This window comes from Xenopus laevis, chromosome 4S (genome assembly GCF_017654675.1).
Source record: "Xenopus laevis strain J_2021 chromosome 4S, Xenopus_laevis_v10.1, whole genome shotgun sequence".
NCBI classification, from domain to species: Eukaryota; Metazoa; Chordata; class Amphibia; order Anura; family Pipidae; genus Xenopus; species Xenopus laevis.
This window is the reverse complement of record NC_054378.1, coordinates 39,986,688-39,997,616: the sequence shown is the minus strand read 5'-3', so window position 1 is coordinate 39,997,616 and position 10,929 is coordinate 39,986,688.

Sequence of the window (10,929 nt, the reverse complement as noted above, 5' to 3'; positions counted from 1 at the left end):
CTAACTAAATAGGCTAGAAATGTTTGACATTATGTTTTGGGCTTCTTTACCAGCCCATGGCAACCATAGCCCTTTAGCAGTAAAGATCTGTGAATCTGAAGATGACCCATTAACTCCCCCATTTGATAATCTGCTGATTCACTGCACATGCTCTGTGCTGCTGTCGCTTACTGAGCTTAGGGACAAACTCAAAATATACAGTACATATAGAATAGAAATGAGACAATATACAGCTGATTAATAATTATTACAGATAAATACGTCAGCTCCGAAACCAGTGCAGCTAGCATCAGAATTTAATAATCAGCCTTGAAGCATCAGCTTACATTACAAACAAACCTCATTTTCCGCTTGATAATTTGCGACAACCTCTAACCTTAGCTTCTCAACAGCTGCTCACTGAGCAGACACTTTCCAAGATGGTGACCCCCTGTGACAAGTTTGAAGTCCTGGATCATTGCTGCTATTGAGAAGCTGAAACTTTAGCCTGGTGCAATAAGTTCAGTATATAAAATATGGCATTTTTATCCATATTCATTTTTAGGGTTTAGTTCTCCTTTAAAAAAGGACTGTAGTTGACCCCTGTTTTTTCACAGAATGAATGACCTCACTAAATTGAACTCCACACTACTATTTGAAACGCTATTATTATTTTGAATAAGCCTCAATTAATGATTCAAGTACACAGAATCAGCAGCATGAATGTCATGACTGATGGGTCTGTTAGTTTTCTATTACTCTACTACACCTACTAGTAAATTATTTGCCATGTAGAAATATAATTTCTACCAAAAACAGTGACTGATCAGGTTAGTGATGTCGGACTTCTATTATTCTGAACACAAGTGAAAATGAAACAGGACAAAATGAAATAGGCCAGAATACAATTTAAAGATTAAATAGGTGCCAAAAATGTTTTGGGCAGTAAACATGAAGATATGCTTGGAAGCAGACGCATTCCTCCTTGTGTCACAGAGGTTGCACTAGTTTGTTTATAGGCTCGTCTCTCCCTCTGTCCTTTCAGCACTGAATTTTAATGCACATTTGAACACATTGCATTTTCTTCTCAAGGTACAGCACAAAAGCAAAAAAGCAGTTTTTCTTATTAAATGCATATTATTTTCAGTGAATATAAATGCAGGAATAATTTTGTTTTCCTCAAGGACATATGAATACATATAATAGTCTATCAATGCATATACATGTATGGGAAAACCTTCATTCCATGGTTCTTTCAATTGGTTATTGAAAGGCTACAACTCTATTGTATCATATTTACTCAAACAGAACAAGCGGCATCTGCAGTCCACTGCTTCCTCTGTTCACAAATCTGGGCTGTAAGAATAGAGGGCCGTAAGGCAGTAACGTAACCAGAGGGGGGCGGGCCCTGGCGCAGAACGTGCAGCCGGGCCCACCACATACCCCCCTCCATACAATATTTTCTGCACGTGAGCTGCCGGAGGGCCCTGAGGGGGTGCGGGCCCTGGCCCAATCGCACCCCCTTATCCCCTGGTAGTTACGCCACTGCCGTAAGGGGCATATTTATCAAGGGTCGAATTTCGAATTGAAAAAACATTGACATTCGAATTCAAAAAGACCATCCAAAATGAAGTCAAAGTTTTTTTTTTGATCGAATAGGTCCATATTCGGCCAAATTCGAATTGAAGTAATAGCGATTCCATCTAATTCGATTCAAAGTTTTTCCAAAAAAACGGTGATTTTTTTCAAAGTCCACCAATTGACTCCAAATGGTATTTCCTGCTCTTGGTGAGGAACAGTGGGAGGAGGCTACCGATTCACTTTATTGTGATTTAATTTCTTTGAGTGACAGGCTGGTTCAATACAAATTTATTCATCAATTATATATAACCCCTAAAAAGCTTCAGACAATGGGTAGAGAATTGGAAGCCAGATGCCCAAGGTGTCAGGAGTTAGATGCATCTTTTCAGCACCTGGTGTGGCATTGTCCTCCAGTGCAGCAGTTTTGGAAGGATGTTTTACAGTATTTGGTTGATAATTTAGCATTTCCCCAGGTGCACTCCCCGGAAATTTGTTTATTGGGATTGGTGGATGATCTTGTACCTTTAAATAAAACCAGAACACTTATGAGGGTTATATTGTTCTATGCTAAAAAGTTGGTGATAATGAACTGGATGGGTATAAATGCTCCCACTGTCATCCAATGGGTTAACTTAATTAATAAAATACTTCCGTATTCATAAATATATGGTAAATTCACAATAACACTGGTATCTAAAATTGATAAATGCACAGGTATCATTGTATAGGTATGGTAAATTGTAACAATATTGGTAGTTCTAAACAGAGACACTTGTTAATAATATCACATCAAGGGAATGTTAATTGATGGGGGTTTTAATTATGTATGATGGGATGGTCCTTTTAAGATTCTATTTTTTTAAACTTGCTGTACAGGAATGTATGTAATTTAACTGTTGAAAAATAAAATAAATTTATTAAAAAAAAAAAATTGACTCCAAATGGGTTCTCGGAGGTCCCCCGTAGGCTAAAACAGCAGGTTTTAGATGGTAAATGGTCGAATTTTCAAATTTGAATCGAATTTGGACTATTCCCTAGTCAAAGTACACAAAAAATACCTCGAAATTCAATTTTTTTTTTTCATTCGAAAATTCACCTCGACCATTGATAAATCTGCCCCTTAATATTGACAGCCCATTTGTCCCTGCGTTTTTTTTTTTTACTTTTAACCAAAGGATCTTTGCAAGTACTGATTTCTGATCCAAGTAATGCAGTTCCCTTTTCCCATATGTAACACAGGCGAGACCAGTTACTGGCTGTAGCTATTCTTACTCACAGGATTTGCATGCACAGATTAGAAGCACTCAAACCACAAGGATAACAATACATTATTGGGCCCACAGTAAAGTATTCTAACAACCCTACCCCTCATATCATGGGGTTCCATGACCTGCATAGAAGCGCTCATTCTTGTACCTTTATATGGCCATACTTATAATGCCTTATAATATCCTTACGTTTTACAATGGTGGGTATATTTATTATCTGTTGAACACAATGGGTGGCTGATGGGGAGATGGCTTTTCTTAAAGGAGAATTAAACCCCCAATTAAGTCCCCACTGGCCCCCCTCTGTTGTTCCCCTTTCTGCCTCCCCCCTGCACAGTCTTACCCCATAATTCTGTCCTCTCTTGAAATAGTGACCGCACAGCAGAGCTCACTGGCGCCATCTTCTTCTCTGCGGTAATCTTCGTGAAGTGAGCAGCGTAATGGCACATGTGCAGTTGGGGCAATCTTCCTATTCGCGACAACTGCGCATGCGCCGAAAGAGATGGGAATTGCCGAAGCAGAGTAGAAGACACGAAGATTACCAAAAAGAAGAAGAAGATGGCGCCCGTGAGCTCCGCTGCGCTCACTCTGCATGTGCGGTCGCTATTTCAAGAGGGCAGAATTCTGGGGGTAAGACTGTGCAGGGAGTGGGGCCGGTGTGGATTTAACATTGTGGGGGGAGGTTCTTTCTCCTTTAAAAAACATATAAAAGATGGATAGCAAACACATTGTATTTAAACACACAACTTAGCAAAACCCTAAACAAAAAGTCATTTGTGCAAAGAAAAGGTAATGATGCTGTCAATGCAGAGCAACCAAATCAATTACGTGTTGCTCTGTGAAGCCATAATGTTACTGATGCTTTTTGTTGCCTATGTTTCTGTTTATGACCTCTGCTATTGATCTTTCAGACTCATTCAAACCACTGTTTATACGTTCAACTGTACCCTTGAGATCAGACCTAGAGACAGATGCTGAATAAATAGCTAAATAACTAAAAAAAAAACATTTAGGGGCATATTTATCGAATTTTCGAATTTGAAAAACTTCAAAATTCGAATTCAAAAAGACCAACCAAAATTAAGTTGAAGGTTTTTTTTTGGCTAAATAGGTCCGTATTCGGACGAATTTGAATTGTACAAATCGAAGTGCATTCGATTGAATTCGAATCCAAGTTTTTCCAAAAAAATCTTTGATTTTTCAAAGTCCACCAACTGATTCCAAATAGGTTCTAGAAGGTCCCTCATAGGCTAAAACAGCAATTCGGCAGCTTTTAGATGGCGAATGGTCAAAGTGAAATTTTTGAAGAGACAGTAATTTCGATATTCTAATTTTAGATTTTTTTTCAAATTCAAATTGAATTTGGACTATTCACTAGTCGAAGTACACAAAAAATAGCTTGAAATTCGAATTTTTTGCATTCGAAAATTCACCTCGACCGTTGATAAATCTGCCCATTAAAATGTCTTCTAGGATGTCACTGTCTACATCATACTAAAAGCTCTTTTCTAATCTAGAACAAATCACTAAAGCTTGATACAACATTTGGTTAATTTGAAAGATCATTATTTTTTTTCTTTTAATTTCTTTTAATTGAAAAGGAAAGGTTCAATTGTGTTACCCCCCCCCCCGTGATATTACAGTCATTTACCTGATACCCAGGACAACTTCTCAGCGAGCATCACGCAGGGGTGCATGCTCAGTACAGTGACATTTTAAACATTTTATTTTAAAGGCCAGCGTTGTTACTCTACTGTACATGTGAGGGCAACTGAACAAAGTTGAAGTAAAAAAAGAGAATTAGTTCTTGGTGTTTGGTCAGTAGTACACTGGGTCAGTGCTTCTCTGCCCTGGGGTATCAGTAAGTGATTAACAGCCTTATCAATTGAGACCATTTTGACGGGACCCTACATTGGGTGTTGTTGGCTGAAACATCACAGGGGCAAATGGGAGAGGTGACAACAGCAGCTCAAACTGCTCTTATTATTATTCTATATTTCTCATTTAGTTTGTATGCATCATCCAGCTTCCCCCACTTATCTACTGTATATATTACCCATTAACTTTAACATTGTCTGCAAAGCTATCCGCCTCATCAACCTGGGCTCTCCCCATTCCATTTTCTGTTTTTCTATTTTCTTAGACCTTTCCTTCTCTTAAATGTTTATCATTCTGTTTTTTCCTATTTATGCCCCTTTTCCTAAGCAAAATACTCAGTATCTGGGCTGCTTTGTGGCTTCAACATTCATTCCTGCAGGTAATATTAGTGGTGACAACCAAGCTGAGCCAGAAGAGAATCACATGTACTTACCCTACAGAGATTCAGACTGCAGCTTAGACACTTCCAGAAATAACCATTCTCCAAGGGATCCAGCCCTTCAAACTAAGCAGCATAATATGAAGAAGAAATGGAAATATGTTCTGCAGCCTCCTGGGAAACTCGCAAAGGAACGCAGAATAAATACAATCATTTATAGGAGTCACTCTAAGGGTCTGGCCACACGAGCATATTCGGGGAAATTAGTCGCCCCAGCGACAAATCTCCTCTTCTTCAGGGCGACAATCTCCCTAAACTGCCTTCCCCCTGCCCTCTGCCGGCTAAAATGAAAATCGCCTGTGGGAAGGCACACGTGGCGATTCGTTTTCCCTAATCTGCTCGTGCGGCCAGACCCCTAGAGTGAGACCCACAGATTATTGTATTTCTTCTGGGTTCCTTTGTGAGTTTACCAGGAGACTGCAGAACATCTTTAAGTTTGAAGGGCTGGATCCCTTGGAGGATGGTTATTTATGGAAGTGTCTAAGCTGCAGTCTGAATCTCTGTAGGGTAATCTCCCCGAATCTGCTTGTGTGGCCAGACCCTAAAGAAACCAAATCTATCAACTGCAGGTACAATAATAAATTCATTAAATTAAAATCAGTATACATTTTTACTTCAAAGTAGGATACATCTTTACAGTGATCAAATAAAGAAAATATACCATAAATGATATATGAATATCTGATCTGATTATTCAGATTCCCACCCCTTTTTCATGGGAGGTTTGGTTTGGGGTATTCTCCTTCTGCTTCTCTTATTTAGCTTCTTATAACACTCAATCTAGTTCCCAGTACTTTTTTAGTCCTTTCTGGTGCTTCTATCGTCTACCCAAAAATCACCTATTTTCCCACCCACAAAATACAACTCAGATATATTCTGTTGCTTAAAGAAAATGTAAACCCATAAATAAACTTTTATCAAATGAAATCAAATATCATTCTCTGTAATATAAAAGCAGTACCATGTATTTGAATGTAACTAGGATGCATGAGTGCATATTGGTGGCAAAACAATCCTATTGGGTTTATTAATGCCAAAGACCTGTAGGCTGCCACTCCATATAGGGGCTACCGAATGGCCAGTCACATCACTTATTTTGCACCACCCTGGAATATCTTCTCATGCTTATGTTGCTTCCCAACTATTTTTACATCTGAATGTGACCCCCACAATATACAGTCTGCACTAAATTAAATAGTCAATGGAAGCAGCACTCAAAAAAGCTATAGTTTATGGTGGTGGCTCTTGGCAGTGACATTGATGATTAAGTCACCACTGCCAACACATGAAGATTATTGTAGAACTGTATGTCTTTTCTTAAACATTGCTGACATTTTACCATATTTTTTAAAGACGTACTTTTATATGTGCGGCAGTTTTATTTTGAGACAAAAAAAAAAAGTCTCAAATAATGTAAACAGGCAACTAACCTGAGGCAACTTGTTTAGATACCTCGAGTGGAAGGCACCAGATGTGCTAAAACCTATTTCCACCTTTAGAGTCTCATTATTAAAATTCTTCTGTAGCACATGCAGGACAGCCGCAGATTTCCAAAATGCAGTATTAAGACATGCAGTGCAAACATTTTTAATGTTTTAAATGTTTAATGTAAAAGGGCTCATTTACAATCATTAGAGGCAAAAATTCCCATACACATAGAAACTGCCATACACATAGAATTCTGCAGTAGTTTCATGATTGTGCCTGCTCTGTTACAAAAAGTGCGAGGTGCAGCACACAGTACACTGCATGGGAGGTGCAATCCCTGTAGCCAAGATTGTTAGTGGTAATAATTTATTTTGCATTTGCCACAATTAAAGGTATTGCACACCCATGCGTCACCGGCTTACTCAGGGCCTGATTTACATAGCTGGTGACCCTAGGCCCACTGCCGTTTGCCCCCCCCTCCCCTCCCCTGTATTTTAAAAACTATCATATCTCCAGTGCATCCCCAATGTTTCTGAAAAATGTTGTTGAGCAGCATGCCACCCCTCTAAAATCCTGCCACCCTAGGCCCGGGCCTTGGTGGCCTCTCCACAAATCCAGGCCTGGCCATGTACCTATCCTTCTGCTTCCCTCCAGCAGCCCTGTACCTATACATCTGCTCTCTTCCCGCAACCCTGTATGGCTCCCCTTCTCTCCCCCAGCAACCACATCATATGGATCCGTATGCACTCCCCCCAGAGACCTCACCACTAGCCCTGTACATATTAGTTTTCCTCTTCCTGTCCTTTCTCCCCTAAGCCCCGTATTGTCCAGTTGTGCCATTAGATTTTTCCCTGCTGCTTTGTCTCTTTTTACTTCAGTTGCACATTTTTCAGCTTCTTCTTGGCTGTTGCAGATTAAGTTTTATCTGTAACTTTCCCCGTAAAATGCTGCCCAGTTTTTTTCAAAATTAAGATGTCCAGGCAATAGTTTTCTAACATCAACCTTGGGACCCCAACAGTGTATTGAAAGTAAGAACTGTACCTGCAGTCCCCTGAATCCCAGAAAAATGACACAAACAACTGGTTTGGACTTAACCTGTGAAATCACAGATTTATTAATAAGATCAATGAGATGGAAAGTGGGTCTGTAAATGGGTTCCCTCCTACCTGCGGCTTCTAACTAAACTCCTGATGGAGGGGCTGCACAAAGACAGAGCTTAGGATGGGAGAGGGGCCACTATGCCCTTTCCCTGAGAGCCGCAGCTGGGTAGAGAGCCCTTTGATCCCGAGGAAGGCAAAAAACCCTCTAAAAAGCTTGGGCCAATCTACTTCACTAGAGGGAAAAATTCCTTCCTGACCCCTTAACGGCGATCAGATTTGCTCCCAGGATCAATGCCCCTGATCTTGCTGGACAAGAATATGGCTGCATGCACATGAGCTTTCCAGCCGCTTGGTGTCCTCTGCATTCCTCTCCGTTCCATTTGCCTCCCCGGTGGCCTGCAGACCCCAGCACCTGCAGTCTGTTAGATGGACGGGAGAGGAATACAGAGGCCTCCTAGTGGCTGTAAGGCCCATGTATATATGCCATCTGATGGTAAATCTACCTGTACTGGGGGAAAAGAAGTCTGTCAGGTTATAATTCAGTCACAGCAGTCCTGGGTGCTCTGTAGATGGTACATTGGGAAGATGCTGTTCACTGGGTGCTGTTCTTCCCCTGTTGATCTTGCTGGCTGATCTCCTGACAAATATCTGTAACAAATAGAGAAAATGGGAATTATTGGGGTTATGTGCCAGAATATCTTGGTGCATCTCTGACATCAGCCACTGCCTTTCCAGCCTGCACGGGTCTTCTCTTATACATACAGTACCTAAATCACAGTCTTTCACCCCCATTCAGGGCAGGGGATAAATAAGGGGGGTGTCTCTCATCATTGTGGGGTGTGAAGCCTAGCTAAGAGTTACAGTACTACAGCTGGATGGCATGTAGAACATCCCCAGTAACTATAATAGAATACAGTCGCCTTAAACTCATATTTCTGCAGCCTTTTCACTGAGACTCCTAGGACCATGACGGCCCGGGGCACAACAAAAGTCCTTTCTGACCCTCCATAACAATGGCACTTCCCCATTCATTATCAATTCACACAGCTCAAGCGTATCCTCTTGCCCACACTGGTGTAAAATGGGCGAGGCCATAACATTTACAGCTAGGGGGCGTATCTAGATGGTTCTGCCCATTCTCACGCCCTTCAGTGTAACCACGTGGCTTCCGCACAAGGAACGTCTTCTGATAGGAGCAGCGCAACAGAAGATGTCTGATCAGAAGAAGGAATTTATTTTTCGCTGAGCGGTTAAAGCTTTTTTCGACTTCCCTTCCGCTGGAATCTGCTTTAGGTAAGACAAGACCACTGAATACAAAGGTGAGGCTCGTTGAGGCACAGGGCCGGATTTACATAGCGGGCGCCCCTAGGCCCACTGCCGTTCGTCCCCTCCTTTCCTTTATTCAGGCAAATTTTGGTCATTGGGACCAGAGCAATGGGTATTGGCGCACGGGAAATTTAAAAAACGATCATATCTCCTGTGCATCCCCAGTGTTTCTAAAAAAAATGAGCAGCATGCCACCACCCTAAAATCCTGCTGCCCTAGGCTTGGGCCTTGGTGGCCTTTCCACAAATCTGGGCCTGACTTACTGCCCTTTATCTTTGTACTTGCTTTATCTGGAGGAACATTTTAAGGCTGATTGTGGCTGGTGCAAATACATAATTTTGCACTTTTACTTGTTAAGTGAATATATAGAAATGGCATAAAATCTCAAAATTAGATATGATCATGCAATGTTTCATATTTCACAATGGACTTGTTAATAGGACTGACAGAATTGTTTTTTGTTTTATTTTTGTTTTCAGATCCCTTGACCTTATGCAACATTGACATGGAGATCTGTACAATTCTTACTCCGGAAATAACAAGTGTTAAATCAAGATGTACAGGTAAATAATTGTCTATACTAGGCACATATTTTGTAATTAAGTAAATTCTGTTATTTTTATTTTTAAATGAAAATGAAACTTTTTTCTGTCTTACCACCACAAATTATTCTACAGTAGTTTTTCTATGAGCTTTGGAGTGAGTGACAGGGGCCACTGTGTTCACATATTATGCTGGAAGCTTTTCCAGTTAGATGTTTTGTGTACTTTTTTTTCTTTATATTCTATTACTTAGACTCTGGTGTGCAGCTTATGTTAGTAGTAGTACAGCTGGCCAAGCTGACTGATTAAATGCCCAAGGCAACCCGGCCGGCCACCGTGCCCCTCTCCCCAGATGCTGGTGCATGGGCCGTAACAGAGCCGAGGGCAAGGGAGGGAGTAGAAAGTGGCAGAGGGGAGATCAGGGGAGGTGAGAGTGATAGAGTGGAGAGTGACAGAAGGGAGAGTGACAGAGATGAGGGAGAGCGTCAGAGGGGAGCGAACACGGACTTTTTCTGAGCAAACTTTTGGCCTACTAAAAAAAATCTATGGTTTTCATTATTTCTTGACTTAAACTGGGCAAACAAGGAGATTGAACTTTACTCAATGTTTGCTCCTTGGATGTTTCCAGTATACTTCTCCCTCCCTTCACTGTTTCACCTGAATTATTATCAGTAGTCCATTATGAGGGGAATTATCTGTGCACTGGTAGTCTAATTATCTAATGTGCAAGATCTAAGCATGGAGTAGCTTCAGTTTCCCTGGTGGCCCTGTCTAACTCAATAAATACAAACTTTTTGCTCAATCCCTGTTCATTGAACTATAATAAAACATAGAAAAGATAATAACAAATCAAATATCAACAGGTGTAATGCATTTTGCTTATTTATTTTCCAGGTTGTTTAGAAACAGGGATGGCCATGAACAGCAGGATCTGTACTAGTATTCTGCGTGATTCCTCGCACTTGTGTGATCATCACATGGTTATAGTAAAAGCAGAAGAGCAGTATAAAAGCAAATTAAAGAAATTACAACATACAAATGGTATTTACAGACCCATTAAAGTAATAATTACATTACAAAATATCGGTCATTTGATATTAAACTTTCTTATCTTAAATAACACATAACACATTTAGGGGGGTAAAGAAGTTCAAGAGCACTAAGCAGCGACAGATTTACATAGCGAGTTCTCCTCAGTGGCTTCGACTCTTTTCAGCTCCCATTTGGCTTTTTCGCCCCCCCGCGGCTATTCGGCCCCCATTTGGCTTTTCGGCTCCCATTTGGCTTTTCAGTTTTGGCTCCTATTCGGCCCCCACGGCTTTTCCCCCCCCCCCCATTTGGCTTTACGGTTTTCGCTACCATTTGGCTTTTGGCCCACCAGCATTTGC